Source organism: Daphnia pulicaria, chromosome 6 (assembly GCF_021234035.1).
Source record: "Daphnia pulicaria isolate SC F1-1A chromosome 6, SC_F0-13Bv2, whole genome shotgun sequence".
Classification (NCBI taxonomy): Eukaryota; Metazoa; Arthropoda; class Branchiopoda; order Diplostraca; family Daphniidae; genus Daphnia; species Daphnia pulicaria.
The window spans coordinates 23,514,618-23,530,261 of NC_060918.1; the positions used below are offsets into that span (position 1 = coordinate 23,514,618).

Here is a 15,644-nt window from a genome sequence, read left to right on the forward strand (position 1 = left end):
ACCATGGCATACAGACAGCATGTCATGTTAATTTTTGGATGTTATTATATTCATCTACGTTGATATATTTTAACAACACGTGAAATTGTTTCTTCGTTGTTAAGAAAGATTCGTTCATTATCGAACTTTAGAAATCGGCAAACACTGCTCCCAGTTTTCACAGAACTTCGTCTGCTGTTAAAAAAATAGTCAAGAAACAAAACTGACGTCACGTCGTGAGCGTGAGTTACCACTTACCATATCATAACATGGGTTGGAGTTTCAACCATTGAATTGAATGGTTAAAGTGAGCATTTAGTAAAGGAGTCCGTTCACGCAAAGTGTCCTTTTGTTTCTCGATTCCTCAATCTGTGTTATCTGTTATCCCACCGGTGTCCCGTCCACCTTCACGTGGTTGAAACTGTCGAATCCAGAATTGTTTGATACAGCCCAGGATCCCCAGACTACATCGGCGCAAGAAGTGAGGCATGAATTGTTTCGCTAGCGTTTGGTTTTAAATCTCTCCATTCTGAAAAAAAAAGGTGTGAGTGTTGCAAGAAGATTTTGTTGTGTGCGTCTTTATCAGTCCAATTTTAAACCACCAAATTGTCCAGAGAAAACCTGGTTGCCTGAAGTACAAACATGTGATGAATTTAATGCAAACTGCAGAGAGTGAAGTACTCAGGTGTTCAGTGGCAGCAACACTACTATACTATATAGATGAATTGCCAGATAAAATGTTTTACCAATCTCCAATCAACATGAAAATTAACAGGATTCAAAATACGACCGTTGAAGAAAAATGATAGACAGTTTAAAGTACATCAACATTAGTCTCGAAAAGTGTTGGTTAGTCCAGGCAGGTTGGTTTTGCCTACATGTTCCAGGTTTGCAACAAAGTTTTTCAAGTACTGACTCGAACACCAGATAAAATGAAAAATCAATCTTCTGATTATCCAACAATCCAGCTGAAGTTTTCTTGTGACATGGGTGCTAGTGAGAATTGGGGGAAAAGATGGTCCAATCCAATAAACTAAGCTGTGTCTTCCCAATCTAAGGAAATCCTATTTGCAAGGTAGTTGTTTTTTAACTTTTATTTTTTTATATCTGTGGCATTTAAGATGGTATAGAACAATTAGGTAGAACCTTTCTGAAAAACTGGTTTTCCAGTCGTTGCTGTGTCGAATGCAGTAGAGGCCGCTGTCGAAGCTGGCGGATTACAAAGCTCACATTTGCGTTGTTTTTGGCCTTGGTATATTTCTGGGTCTAACTACAATGGTAAAACCATTTTTCTGTTCTTTGTTTAGGAATTACTCGATAGGTTGTGTGATATGCTATTGAATTTCACATGTTTATTTAGGGTGTGGAATCCTGGAAGTATTGCTGACTACTACCTCGGGTCAACATTTGGTCTAGTTGCGGATGCATTTTCGCCATACTTTACCGTCAGAAGCCGTTCTTAAGTGGACAGTCGTAGGGAGTTGATCCAAAATCTTGAGGTAAGACAAAAATCTTATTTTTGTTTAAGCTTCTTCTTAATTTCCAACTCGTTTTTAGAGCACTATTTGTAACATCCCTGAAATCGCGAGTCGGCCGCCGAGGTCAATCTATAACGCAGTTTCTTTATTGGAATTGTATGGTCCTGGCACAGAGATTCTTGAGCCAATGCTGGGCTTTGTCTATGACAGAAACAACTGGTATTTTACTCCACTGACGAGTTAGGCCACTTCAGTGGTCGCTTTCGCCCGCTGTGACACACCTGTAATCATTCACCACGGGATTACACCCAGGTACTCGACACTTGAGTTATTTTCGTAGATTATCTACTTATGACCTACTTGCATTAAACTCTGTGTCTAATTTTTCTAGTCTAACTGACTCTGGGCGTAATCATTTTTCTAAATTAGTCCCATTTTGCAAGTCGTAAACAAAGTATTACCTTGCGTTCCTTTTCCTAACGCTAGATGACTATATCTAAGCCTTTGATAATTTTCATTGATCAAATTAGTCATATGTCCACCAGGTGGCGGAGACGCGAGTGTCGATTCGGGAGTGACGTCCAGCAGCCATTTTTTCCGAGAAATTGTTGAGCCAGAGACCTAGAGTGCCACACTGTTCAGAATTTAGAATAGAATCTCGAATTGTCGATGAATGCCCCCTCTTCGATATTTAGATGAAAATTGAAAAGGTAATTCTTGTTTTGATCATTTAAGTTTAATATATGTAAAATACTCATGCGTGAATTTACAGTTAATTTAGCTTATTTACACTTGGCCAAATCATCTGGTCACATGTCCGCTGAATGTCGTCCATTGCTACGTGTACGGGCGTGTTCCTATGCCGAAATACTTGACAGAAGAAGTGATTATGTTTTTCTATATTCCAACTAGAAGGCTATAGTATTTTTTCATCTTAATTCATTTCAAATTTGTTAAATAGGTTTCACAAACAGTGGAAGTCTGAACTTCTGCAGTGCTGTCTAATAACATGCTCATGGATTGGTTGCAGCCAGTTGGTGCAGTGAGCTCTTCATGCAGTCTGTGCTGGTGTTCCATCTGATCATAAAGCCTGAAACTGCCGTACATTTTCTTGAAATGTCGTCTCTTGCTGCAAGTAGGACCAGCCGTATGTTTCTTCACGTGCAGAAATACTTTTGGAACAATTTAAAGTAATTAAGTTGATAAACTTTTTTACAGTAAGAATACCATATTTCCTTTAATGATGAACTTGCTTATCTGTTGTCTTAGTTAAGACTGTTTCAAAAGCTTGCCAACTGTAGATTTCTTTGTTACATTTATAAAGTAATTCTGATAGATTGCATAGTTTATCTTTACTTCTTCCATTTTGTTATTGTCAAATGAAACATTATTCCTTGATAGTAATTGATTTTTTTTCTTTAAGGTAGTATTACCAGCCATTTGAATTCTTGGCTTCACCTATTTCTGCGCTGCTGTCTAATGGACAACATGGACTTGTTCAGCCAGCCGGTGAATTTTACATCATAACTTTTTCCTAATGGTAGCAATGATTAAACTGATTAAGATTTTGTTCATGACATTTATCTTGTTTTTTTTATTGCAGCCACCTTTTAAAGTTTGGAACTTTGTCACTTCATCCAGTCTAGCATTTGCATCCAATTTTGCAGACCTGTGTTTTGAACATCAATAATGTGCACTAATTGAAGGTCAGTAGTGACTATCTAATTTAGTTTAATCAAAAATTAAATGTGGTAAGTTGGGAGTGAAATTTCTCAAGTTTTGGGGAACAAAGCTTTGCTTCCGTTGATAAGTTTTAACATTTTTGAATTTTGTCAAGTCATCAACCTGAAACAAAAATGTAATACGAGTTTGTATTTAAATTTTTAACAAGTTTCAAGTAAATTTTTGTTTCAACAATAGATATTGGACAATGTTACCTTAAAATATTTGGGTTAATTATGTGAAACAAAACATATTTTAACTTATTTTCATGCAGAATTTTCATTGATGCTAAAATTTATTTTATTTTGTTTTTGTTGTAGGTTTATCCCATACTTGCTGCCCAAAGTGGTGTGTTGCTCCAGCCCATGGCAGTGAAAGATATTTTTCTTCAAGTTAAACTGTGGCTGTTCCTTGGTGCTGGCGTCGAGATACGGAAGTTGCATACTGTATTTTGTTCAATTTTATATGCGTCTTAATTGTTTATATGTTGAAGGAAAAAGAATCAGAAACGTGGGAAGATTTTACGTAGAAAAAAAATAAACATTTTTAGGGTTGGGAATAAACGAGGAGGAAGATGGTGGGGTGGGAACAGATTTGATTTAGAGCTAAATATTCATAAATGGTGTCGTGAAAGGAAGTGATAAAACCAATGCCAACCCATCACATTTAACCTAAACCCATAATACCCATACCTGTAGTATCCATACCCCTAATACCCAAACTTACTATATACATATACCTATTATCCATACCTCAAATATACATACCACTTAATCCTATACCTCCAATATCACTTCCTATTCACTTGCTAATTATAATCTGTATGCAACATAATAAAAATAAATAATAAAAATATATAAACATGTATAAGTCTCTAAAATATACTTGATATATTTATAAAATAAACAATTCAATAAACTGACCGCCCTGCTCGAAACGACTTTTCTTTTGTGCGAGCTTATAACAAACAGTGTATCATTATCACCCAATGAGACAAAAAAAGAAACTGTTTATTTTCAAGGAAATTTACATTAGGCATTTAAAAATGTAACCAATTTAACAATCTTGTGTAGAGTTTTTCACCTTGTCTACTGATGCAAATCGCGATTATACATGTTTGGTAGTGTAGAAGATGGTTATTAGAAAACAAACAATGGTGAGTACTGGGTAGCCAAAGCATCGAATTTTTTCAACTTTGGATGTCAATATACCCCAAATCGATTCGATGCTTTGGCTACTCAGTACTCACCATTGTTTGTTTTTTAACAACCATCTTCTACACTACCAGACATCTGTAGTCGCGATTTGCCCCAGTAGACAAGGCGCAAAACTCTACACGAGATTGTTAAATTGGTTACATTTTTAAATGTCTGATGTAGATTTCCTTGAAAATAAACCGTTTCTTTTTTTGTCTCATTGGGTGGCGGACTGTTTGTTATAACTCGCACAATCAGTCAATCAAGACAGGGGGAGACTCTACCTTGATTGACAGTGCCCAGAGAGAAGAGAGAAGTACGAGGTCAATCTTTCCGAGGAGATATAGTCATAGTAGGCTTCCGGCTTAGACTCATGACCCTCCAAAAGTTTTCATCAGATCATGCGCCTTGCAAGTCCCCGTTCGACCAGAGCCCTCCCCTCCTCCTGGTTTCACAGCGGGTGAGTGACCACCGGCGGGCGTTGGTTAGTGGTTAGTTAGGGAAACGGGGCCACAGAAAAGAAGGGAGCCCAAATTATGCACTGGTAATTAGCTAACAACTACACCATTTCTCAGCCTTGAATTACAGCATTCCTCAGTTGATTTTCACCAGTGGATGAAGTCCATGACAAGTCCCAATGTTTAGAATTTGTGTCATCAATGTGCTTGACATCTGTGATCCAAAAGAATAATTATCAGTACACACGCGAAATCGTCTCAATTAAACGTTAGATTTGTACATAAGGGCAGATCAATAATTTAGATACATATAAGACAGTTTAGACTGCTACGAAGGAAGCTCAGAGACATGAAAAGTGAACTTACACATGAAACCACCAATTTGATATGCTCTAGAAGATGGAATGAGAGATTGGTCCATGCTGGGGTTGGTGAATGGTGATCTACCAAGTCCAATACAAACAGCAGAAAATTATGTGGAATCCTAATAAAAGAAGAGAAGAATTATATGTTTCAGCAATACTGTAATTAAAGCTAGTGTTGGTTGTTACCTGTATCATTTAAGCAGCATATTCAGTAGAATACAAAGAAGTTCCCGGCTGCGACACAATTTGTTCGACCAGATTAAGTGGAGGCGAACTAGGACCACTGATAAAGATTCAATCTCCTGAAAAAACTCATCACAATTGAATAAATTTAAGCCACAAATATATAGTCTCAATGGAATTTTACCTGGAAGTATATATGTTGTCCCTTCCAACAATAATATAGCGTCGTAGTCGTAGTTAATCGCGGAGATGCTGAGAGTCCGATGGCCATTCTCGAGAATGGCCCAAAAATTAATTGGCGAATAGCGACACTAATGGGAGAATAACTTCGTGATCCAAGGACCATTTGGCAGCTGCTCTTGAATTGGAAATCACTTTTAGAGATCGGGCCGCGCTGTTACTTCTCCTTGTTGTCGCTCCTGTTTCACTATTATTTGGAAAGGGCATAAAAAATAGATGGGCAAGCAGACAAGCATTATTTGATTTTTAATCTATGATCAATGATTAAGAAACTACACTTCACAAGTTCTACGGAAATTTTGAATGTGATGGCTGCTTTGTCTTTTTCTTAGTTTACCTCAACTACCAACTACTAATTTTAACTCGGCTTGTGTAATTTAGTTTTGCATTATAAATCATGATTCACTCCAGGGTAACACCAGCACCACAGACTGTATGTAGCTCATCTTTACATGATCATGATTATACCTTTCACCAGTTGGCTGCAACAAAACCATGTGCACGTAGACAACAATGAAAGAAGTTTTGACCTCCTACTGTTAAACCTATTTTAAAAACATAAATTAGTTTCAAGAACATACATCTCTGTGACATAAAAATTTGACAGGAATAAAGTTACAAACAGCTTTAACAATCTAGTCCCTCAAAATTACTTCCAGATGTAACCAATACAAGAGTGAAGAAAATGAATCTATTCTCTGGTCATCAACCAACTTAATCTACAGACTTGTTGTAGGAAAAATAATTGACATAATAACTTCAATTGCTGTTATGTATATCTTAATTGGATAAGACATACAGCAGATACGGCCATACAAGTAGATACGTTTTGGTAGTTTCAGGCATTTGTTTCAAGCCACATGATCAAATGAAATTGCCAGAAGATATTACAGGCAATGTTACCTGTAAGTTAACCCACAAATAACTAGCATTCAATAACCTTATAAAATTCAGTGAGAATTACCATTTCTATGAAGAAAATAACATTTTCGATCACTGTCTTGAAAAAATGGTGTGATTTCATCTCCACGAAGCAACGCGCGCCATCTAGAGGACATTATTTTAGTCACGTATGACAGCCAACAGATTCCTTAGCGTTCACCAACGACTGGACGGAACGGCTGGATTGTCATCTAATAAGCAAGGTACCGGAAGGATTGATTTACGTATGAGAACGAGGAAAACTCCAGGAAGCAAACGAAATACAAAATAGTGCGGGCTGTAGTGTGTCGGTGTCTGTATGATTCAAGCAGACAAATATAGACATTGACAAATTGCGCTCTTCTACTCTGCAATCGAACACCAAATCAAAATGTCATGAATTGTATCCTGATTCGCCGGATTAACGATATGGGAACAAACACCAAAACAATTCATCCAGCATCAGTGACTGGAAAACCAGTATTTCAGAAAGGTTCCATTATAGGCTACCATTTTAAATGCCACTGTGATAAAAAAAAGAAAAAAAGAAAAGTTAGTCGAAATAACTACCGATTATATTTTTAGAATCAGACCAGGAACTGGAGTGTAAAATCTGCATCATTCACGCCTGCGCAACTCAAAACTTTGGAGTTATTCCTCGTTATTCCTTGTTCTATCACGGGGAAGAAAACGTTACGAATAAAAAATTATTTCATGTCCATACAGTAAAAGCTACAGAGATGAGAATCGGTACTGAATAGTAAGTATCTATTAAACCTGAAGGTCTAGGAGTAGTTTGTCGAAATGGTCAGTAAAATTGTTGCTCATTCTTGTGATCATCAACGTGATGGTCCGTTTATTTCACGATTATTTCACTATTTCCATATTTGGCGCTCTCCTCTTCTTTTACTAGCCATCTATTGCCGGTAAATTCAACCATTAGGAAGGATCAAAAGAAAGTTAACATAAAAATAGTAACCGAAATCACGTCAAAAATTTAAAAAACGGACGAAAAGCTGAAAAGATTACCACCCGGAGCAGGTAATTATTGGCTGCATCATATTCATGGCTGGCCTGTTATACAGGATGAGGTTATACAGGATGAGACAAATGGAATATAGCTACTGGCCAGCAAATCATCAACTCGATTGACAAGTCCACCTTTTTATTTTTTTTTCTGTCCATTTCTCTTTCAGCGATGACGGAACGGTGATGGACACACCACACAGTGGGAAAATTTGTAACCTGTAACCTGACCTCTATAACTGGATTTCTCTCTGCTCGTCGCTGTTTGCTGGGTTACACATAATTCCTTTTTACTTCGTTCTTTTGCTGGGCAGCTAAAAGCATTTCGATATTCGTTTTCCCTCTTATCGATCCGCAGCTGAAATGTCCGATTCCCATTGAATTGAATGTTCTGTCAAATGAATCATTGCGTTTTATCCACGCAGAAGACAGTAGCTCAGATACATTTTGATTGCGAAAGCTTTTTGATATCTTTCACTTTTTCCTTGTTTTATTTTGCGCACAGCTGCGGACGACTCTAATGCGACGCATAACCTCAGCTGATGGTTTTTCACATACAGCATATACACAAACAGCACACAACATTTTCTACCGATTATGGTTGTTGTCTATTATATGTGTGCACAAAAGCAACTATGGCGGTAGATATCTATTCTAATTGAATTTTAACGAGCCCGGAGCGCTTATTTCTTTTTTTTTGGGGGTGGTGGTTAAGACTACATAAGGCGAGGAAATATAATAATAATAATAATATTCCAACTTTTATTTTCGTCTTTTTGTTTTTTTTTTGTTGTTTTTTTTTTTTTCTTGGTGCTTGCTCTCCTTTCACGGTTAATCCTTTACTAACAGACCAATAAACGAGCTAAAAGAAACAGAAAACAAGAAAGAGTTAAGTGGAGTTAACAACCCGAGCGCAGCAGCAGCTCACAGCCGAAAGAACTAGAAGAAAAGTGACAATTAGACATGTTAATTGGTGTGGGGAACTGACGGTGCCTCTTTTCTTTCTTTCTTTCTCGAAATGAAATAAATGTTGTGACTGCACTGTACACTACCCCATAGATATATATATATACCTGCCTACGAGAGTTTTAGTCTGCTGATTGGCTGATTGCACACCGAACACACACAGAAAAAAGAGAGCGGAGAGACGCAAAGCGGCGCCACCGCTCCTTTTCTTATATGCGCCGATGGCCTCATCAGCAGCGCTCATATTCACATCGTGTTTTACCTTGTCAAATAACAGAGCGCCTTTTTTCTCCCTCCGACTAATAGTCTACTCGTTGGGGCCGCCAAAATAACAGGCATATCTCTCTCTCTTTCGACGTGTGGTTTTTTCTCTTTTGTGATGGTATGCTGCTGCTGCTGCTGCTCGTCAGCAGGTCTATAGCCTACGTCTCGTTTTCTTGATGACATCTGTTTCCGTTTTTTCTTTTCGTCGGGGGCCCCTTTTTCGGCCATTATGTTCCATTACAACAAAACGTGCAACCCGACTAAACAGACTCATTGTGTTTTGCCCTTCTTAAGACTCTCTTTTACATATTGTATTGTATTTATATATACTTGTATGTAACTGCGAGAGTCTATAGAGATATGGGTAATAGGATTCTATTTCATATGGTCATATCCTGTTGGTTTTGTTTGGTTGCAACAACAACAATAAGGCAAGAAGAAAAAAAGTCTTGTTTCCTTAACAGCCCCGGCATTTAGTTTCTTCTTGTACACAAAAATGAATGTCGACATGTTTGACTTTGTATTATATTAACGTCGTGGGAAATCATCGGTATCGTCCCGCCTCTTCGCCCCTCCGCCGCCCATTTTAATTTAATTTTCTCATATCAGCTGAACCATCCAACCCCCGGAAAAGAAAGGGGAAATACACTATTGTCCGTCTTGTGCTGTGTGTAATATGCCGCCCGGCGACTGACTGCGGCGCATAGTCAGATATTATACACCCAAATATAGATGCCCGGGCTATAGCTCTCATCGCATACCATCATTATCAAATAGACGCTCTGACTGCTGGAGACCGGGCTGGAATATATTTAATGATCTTGATGAAAACTACATCGCAGACACCAGACACACACACAAAACAGAGAGAGCAGAGAGAGAGAGAACGGAGAAAATGGAACTATTATTCTATTTAGGCCTCTCGCAGAAGTTATATCTATTTGTTATAAAGGACGGGTCTTATTAGGCAGCCACCGGGGTCCGCCCACTGTCTGAAACTCGACAGACAAAACCACTTGTCCAGTTTAAAAATGAATGAATCAGCAGCAGCAGCAGCAGCAGCAGTCGCGTATATAGCTAAGAGAGAATGAGAGAGTCTGGAAAACACATCACACTATATGCCGGTGCTGTTTTTGTATATAGATCTGCCTCTGGAGGGATATAATAGCGAGAAGAGAAGAGAGACAGAGGGCCTGTACATGTATACAAGACCCGAGCCTAAATGGCCTACATTATAAAGGGCCTTGATGAATTCACCCACTCTAAAAGCATTCAACATTAAAAGCTTCTTCCAATCTTCTGATATTTGTACCAGCGCAGTGACGCCAATGTGAGAACGTGATCTGCATCCACATTCCAATAGCTTTACCTGCTGCAATAATCATCTATAATGCGATTTTGTCATTTCCATTTCATTAGAAATTTTAATTGCGTTGAGGCTCTCATTTGGTACGTGAAATTTAAAGCGAATTGAGTTTCCTTCATGATCCTGGTATATAGCTCCATAAAACTTTGATAATGGATGGGTCTAATAATTGAATAGGTCCTCCCCTCACTTCTAGTGCCCCCCCCCCCCCTCCTAAAACTGATTAGCTCTTGTTTAATTGGCCTTGATTTATTGATGGTTAAAAGATCTCCTTTCGGTTATACTACCGAAACTGAGCACTGGTGAGTGCCCACGGCAAACGGGCGTACGCCATTCGCTATATATAACAAGCGTTCCTGTTCTATTCAATATAAAATCAACTTTAGCCATAAAAACGCTTTCCTCTCTCTGTGTGTGTCTGTCTGTTTTTCCCTGGCGTCGATTCTAATTGAAAGTGACGGGTCCTACCTACCTACCTACCTACCGGTACCTCTGCATTTATGCAAATACTTATCGCATGCATTTTGTGAGCCAACTGTTTTGCTGCTGTTGTCGCAGCAGTCGATTCCATCAGCAAAGTATGCGGTGATATAGTTGAGGCGGCAAAGAGCCAAGTTGAGAGAGAGAGAGAGAGAGAAAGTCTATGTCGTGTTAGATCCTATTATTGACGTAGGTGGGATTTGGCGCAGTTAGCCAACAGTAGCAGCTATAGTACTAGCTTGATATACCGAGTCTTTAATTATTCCATCATTTAGGCGGTCTGACTGTCTGACTGTCTACCGGCTTGACTCTCGACACGGGCGGGGATGGCTCCAAACAGCAGCTCACACAACTTGGTCATTTATATTATGCGGGACTGGCGCTATTAGCTAACTTGAACTGCTCCTTGCTATAGCTCATTAGGCTTCGTTAGCCGTTCATTAACTTGCTCTTATTCTCCTGCTTCTTCTTCTTCTAACTCCTTTAATTTGCCGCCGTAGTGTACACGATTAGGATATCCATCCACCTTTTTACCCTCCCCCCCCCTTGATGGCATCTCAAGTTTCCCAAACTCTGTTCTCTTTGCTTACACAAAAGTTGGATCAATTGGCGCACATGTTCGGAATCGATCAGCGCAGAGAGTTGCACGTGAATTAAACTGAACCTTATATAAAGGCCAGAAACAAATGAAAATGATTCCTATCAATTGATCATATGTGTAGATTTATACATATGCATAGAATAAAAGTTCAAAATGGTGGGCGTCTATGTGTATACAACGGGGGTGTATATAAGCTTTCTGTTTTGTTTAGATGCGCCATGACAGGTGACGAATGATTCAGGACCCTATATACCCTCTTTTTCCCACCAACGCCTTTTACCCCCCTATTCTATCTTATTCTTTTTTTTTCCTGTGCGGAATATCATCCGCCGATGGATTTCAATCCCCTCCGCTCTTCATTCCCTTTCTATATTGCTCAGTTCCCAATAGCCAGCAGCTCTCTCATGATCAATTATTCAAGTCCATCACGCAGAGGAGGAAGCGAAACCTTTAGCCATCGTAATATCTAAACATATATGCAGCAGTCATGATTTGAATTGATTTGAATGGCCCGCGCTTTTGAGTGTGAGCGTCTCTGCATACACATGTATAAGCAAATCCTGTTTTATAAAACATGACATCAAAGTCAAACGAAATGTAAGGAAAAGGGCAGCACATATTGGAGTAGAGAGAATCAAAAAGAGTCAAGTCAATAACTTTATGATCTCATAAAATACTTGATCACATCTTGAAATGAAATCTCTTTGAACAACTAAAAATTGCAGGCGCATCTAACGTCGTTAGATAGAGATAACCGCTTGGGTGCGCCGTTATATCAATAGAGTCTCCGAAACCATCTACTTTATTTTATTTCGCGTTCTCGTGCTGGCTGTGCGCGTCCATTATCTAAAGTAGGTTCTTATATAATTGATGACGGATGTAATCCAATGATCGGCAGGGTCTATAATACCGGGGCAAAAGACCTCAACGGATGTTGACACCGTGCGTGCTGCTGCTGAGCCCCTCTCTTATTTCTTATTATTCTTCTTCCTTTTGTCCTTTTATCCACCCACAAAAGAGACTCTCGTACGAATCGTATGGACACACACAACCGACACGAGTGCTTGGCTCAAACAACAACAAGAGACCAGTATAGGAGGAGAGAAGAATAAAGGGAATAATTGATACATAAATACAATCAAAAGAGAGGCGCAAAGGCTCATAGATATTCCTGTGGGGGATGAGCGAGCGCCCTCCTGATAATATACCATCCATAACAAGGTTTCACAAAACAGCACACACAGCCTTTATACACAGCAGCACACACTCTGTTGGTGCTGCTGGATATAGCCTATACTCTATATACAAACTGCAACATGCAAGAAACATCAGCAGGGTTCAGAAAAACAGCTCGGCTTGAAAAAGGGTGTACGATCTCATCATTTACCGGCCTCTTCACGGCCCATCAAATCGATCTGGGACTTTATTATTTGAGCAGAATAGATGTATATACTGTACAGCTTTATATATAGAGAGATCCAACCCCCCGAAAAATGTTCTACACAAAAGAAGGAGGGGCCTTGATGACCGCAACAGTGTTTGTAGGCCTATATACACACCCATGGGTGAAAATTCATGGGGGGTGTTCCGTTGCAATTTATCGCCAATTATGTACATGAAAAGGCAGCAACCGGGCATATACTATAAGTCAGACCCTCTGATGTTAATGCGTTTTGCCCTGCTGTACCCTTGCACACATACTCGCCCCAGCCAAACTGACTGATTGCCGCTCATTGTTGGCCGTCTGTGTGCGCTGCACGTATATTATAATATACACTACAGGAAAACATATGTCGTGCGGTGGTGATTGAGCAGCTAGCCGAAAAACGATTTCGTTAAGAAATGTGAAAGTTTATCGTTTGAATAAAAACACAGCGCACGATTCCGGTTTTTTCTTGTTAGTCAGTTGAGCTTAGAGAGAGAGGGGGAGCTAAGTAGCTACACAAATTTACGATAAAAGCAGAAGCGTAACGATGCTTCTTCCTATATAACCCGCGATAAAAACAGAAAACGAGTCTTCAATGAAAATTCCAATCGACTTAAGATTTTTGGTTTTCAACCAACCGAGACCCGCTTCTTCTCCGCATTTTCATTATAGACTGACGATATGTTGGGCTACAGACTTTTCTTGGTATCGCATTGTGTGTTTCCTTTTATCGAACTTTTCGTGACTCTGTCATATTTAGATTCGTTGCCAGAGTAAATAGACAACGAAAAGTCCTTGGAATATGACAAAAAAAAAGCAGCAGCCAAAGGTAGTCGTCGTTAAATTGCTTGGAATTGATAGTAGACAAGTTGAATGTGTTTCGTGTTGTTTGTAGTAGTCAGCAAGTGAGTGAGCAGTTTGCTCTGTCGACTGGCGTTATCTTTTATGTTAATACATTTCTGCGTATTAGGCACGGCAGCAGAGAGAAGGAGGAGTTCTGTTTTAAAACCGGAAAATGTGCAGTTAGAGGATGAGAACTGTTTGGGATAGTTTGAAATAGAACGACGACGTTTTGAATATAATTTTCACTCGAGCAAAGCGAAAAGATATTGAAACAAACAAGGAGGAAATTTTCTTTCTGAAAAATAAAACTATTAGCACTTTTCCCATAGTTGGAATCTACCTGCGGTTTACACCAGTTATTTCAAGTACACACATATTGAAAAAGGAATGCAGAAATTCAACGACATGTAAACGGCAGTTGGGAACCAACCGAAAAATCTGGAAACAACTTGTCATCAGTCTTGTTTGTGCAAAGGAGTCCATATTGATATTTCAAAGTCGCATTGATTGTTGCCAAGTCGATCTGATTATATGAATCATTATTTATACGGGCCAAAGTCTTACTTATGAACGGTCTCTCTATAAAGCTCGCTGTCTAATGTACGAATAGGTAACCTGTTATTGTCAAATCGACTTGTTTAACTACCACAAAAAACATATTCGGATAATACTGGAATGAAAATAAGAAACGAGAGATTTCGTGTTCGCCCGGTTAGAGTCGTCCCATTCAGTTTTATAAATTTTGTAGAGATTGGAATTTCATGGCCACGAAAAATAAAAGAAAGAAAGAAGCCTTTTAAAAACAACAAAACAGAAAATTTGAAGAAAAAAAAGCCGCTCATCTTGCACGAGAATGCGATGCGTTGCGCATTGCGGGTTTTTTTTAGAATGATTTAACCGGATTGCGCGCTGTTGTCGTTTTTCTCGTTTTGTTTCTCTCTCCTAACCGTCGAAACGGTGGAAACTTGAGACCAGCATGAAGTTATCTGATGCCATGTCGATAACTTGATTGCCTCAACATTCATTAAGGCAACATTTCAAGTATTTTGAGGCATTATATAAATCTATATGGAGACAAACCCGTTTGACATTTCGATTCAATCATCGAACGAAGCCCAAAAAGGAGACAAGACAAACTCGATCGGGCCGCCAATCTCTACCTAGTCATCAACAGTCTTGCTATGTAAAGTAAAACTATTGCGACACGAAGGTTCAACAATTCAACATACCGAAAAGACATCAATAATAAAAGAAGAAAAATGTTCCTTTTCGTTTTGAATTGCGCGCGCAAATTTGAGGATTCGACGACTGGGTGGCGGTTCGTTCAAAAAATTCCGAAATGAAAAATCTAGAAAAGACGGTGTGGCCAGCACAAGTCCCTCAATTGTTCAAGATGCACTTTGCTTGCAAAGTGTTATAAAGTTAAAATATTTTTGAATTCGATTGTTTACCCACAAACAAAGTTGTGAGGTATACAAAAACAAGCCTGATCTGTTCTACAAATGAGTTATTTAATGAAGCCTAATTGAGTCAACAAAAACGGTAAGTGAAAAGGTTGCAGCCACAACCGCCTAGCTCAGTTGAATAATTTGACTTCGTACTATGCAATGATTTATAATCAACGCCACCAATTAGTGAAAAGGAAGAATAGAGATTAATATTTCCTACCTTTCAGCCAGGGAAATACGGCCAGGCATCCAAAAGTGCTCCATCCGCAGAAAAGTTGAATCCGTCAGGCGGAATAGGGAAAAGAGGTTCTCGTGAATACACCCACCCACACATGGACGTACACGAGGACAAAGGGGATTTAAAGAAAGGGGAAGAAGAGATCCGCAACTCGATCGACATCGGTGGATTCTCCAATCAATCAGACGGGATGCTGTTTATCTAAATAAAAATTTATGAAATGGGTTACGAGAAATATTTGCAGAAACAGCAAGTCAGGAAATGTTGAAAATGAGACATTGGTTAATAATTGTTAATAAATAATAGAATTTAAGTTTGACATGTAATACACTAAAATCTAGCAGGTCACAGGTTAATAAAAGTAACAAAAATCATAACCCAAAAATCGATGATGCTGAGATGGTTCCTGATGACAGGTCCAGCACAATGCCACAAGCAAAGCTG

The 15,644-nt window shown here is 38.9% G+C and overlaps 1 long non-coding RNA gene across 2 annotated transcripts; it reads left to right on the forward strand.

Moving 5' to 3' along the window:
- LOC124342958 lies at nt 1–3,995 on the forward strand. 2 transcript variants are annotated; one of them, XR_006919028.1, is made up of 9 exons: nt 1–1,054; nt 1,340–1,478; nt 1,537–1,769; nt 1,988–2,167; nt 2,230–2,340; nt 2,419–2,647; nt 2,881–2,997; nt 3,061–3,163; nt 3,500–3,995. It is a non-coding gene; the product is annotated as an uncharacterized LOC124342958 (long non-coding RNA). The 2 variants fall into 2 exon arrangements; XR_006919027.1 differs by having other exon boundaries at nt 2–1,054; nt 2,003–2,167.
- Nucleotides 3,996–15,644: the final 11,649 nt, after the last annotated feature.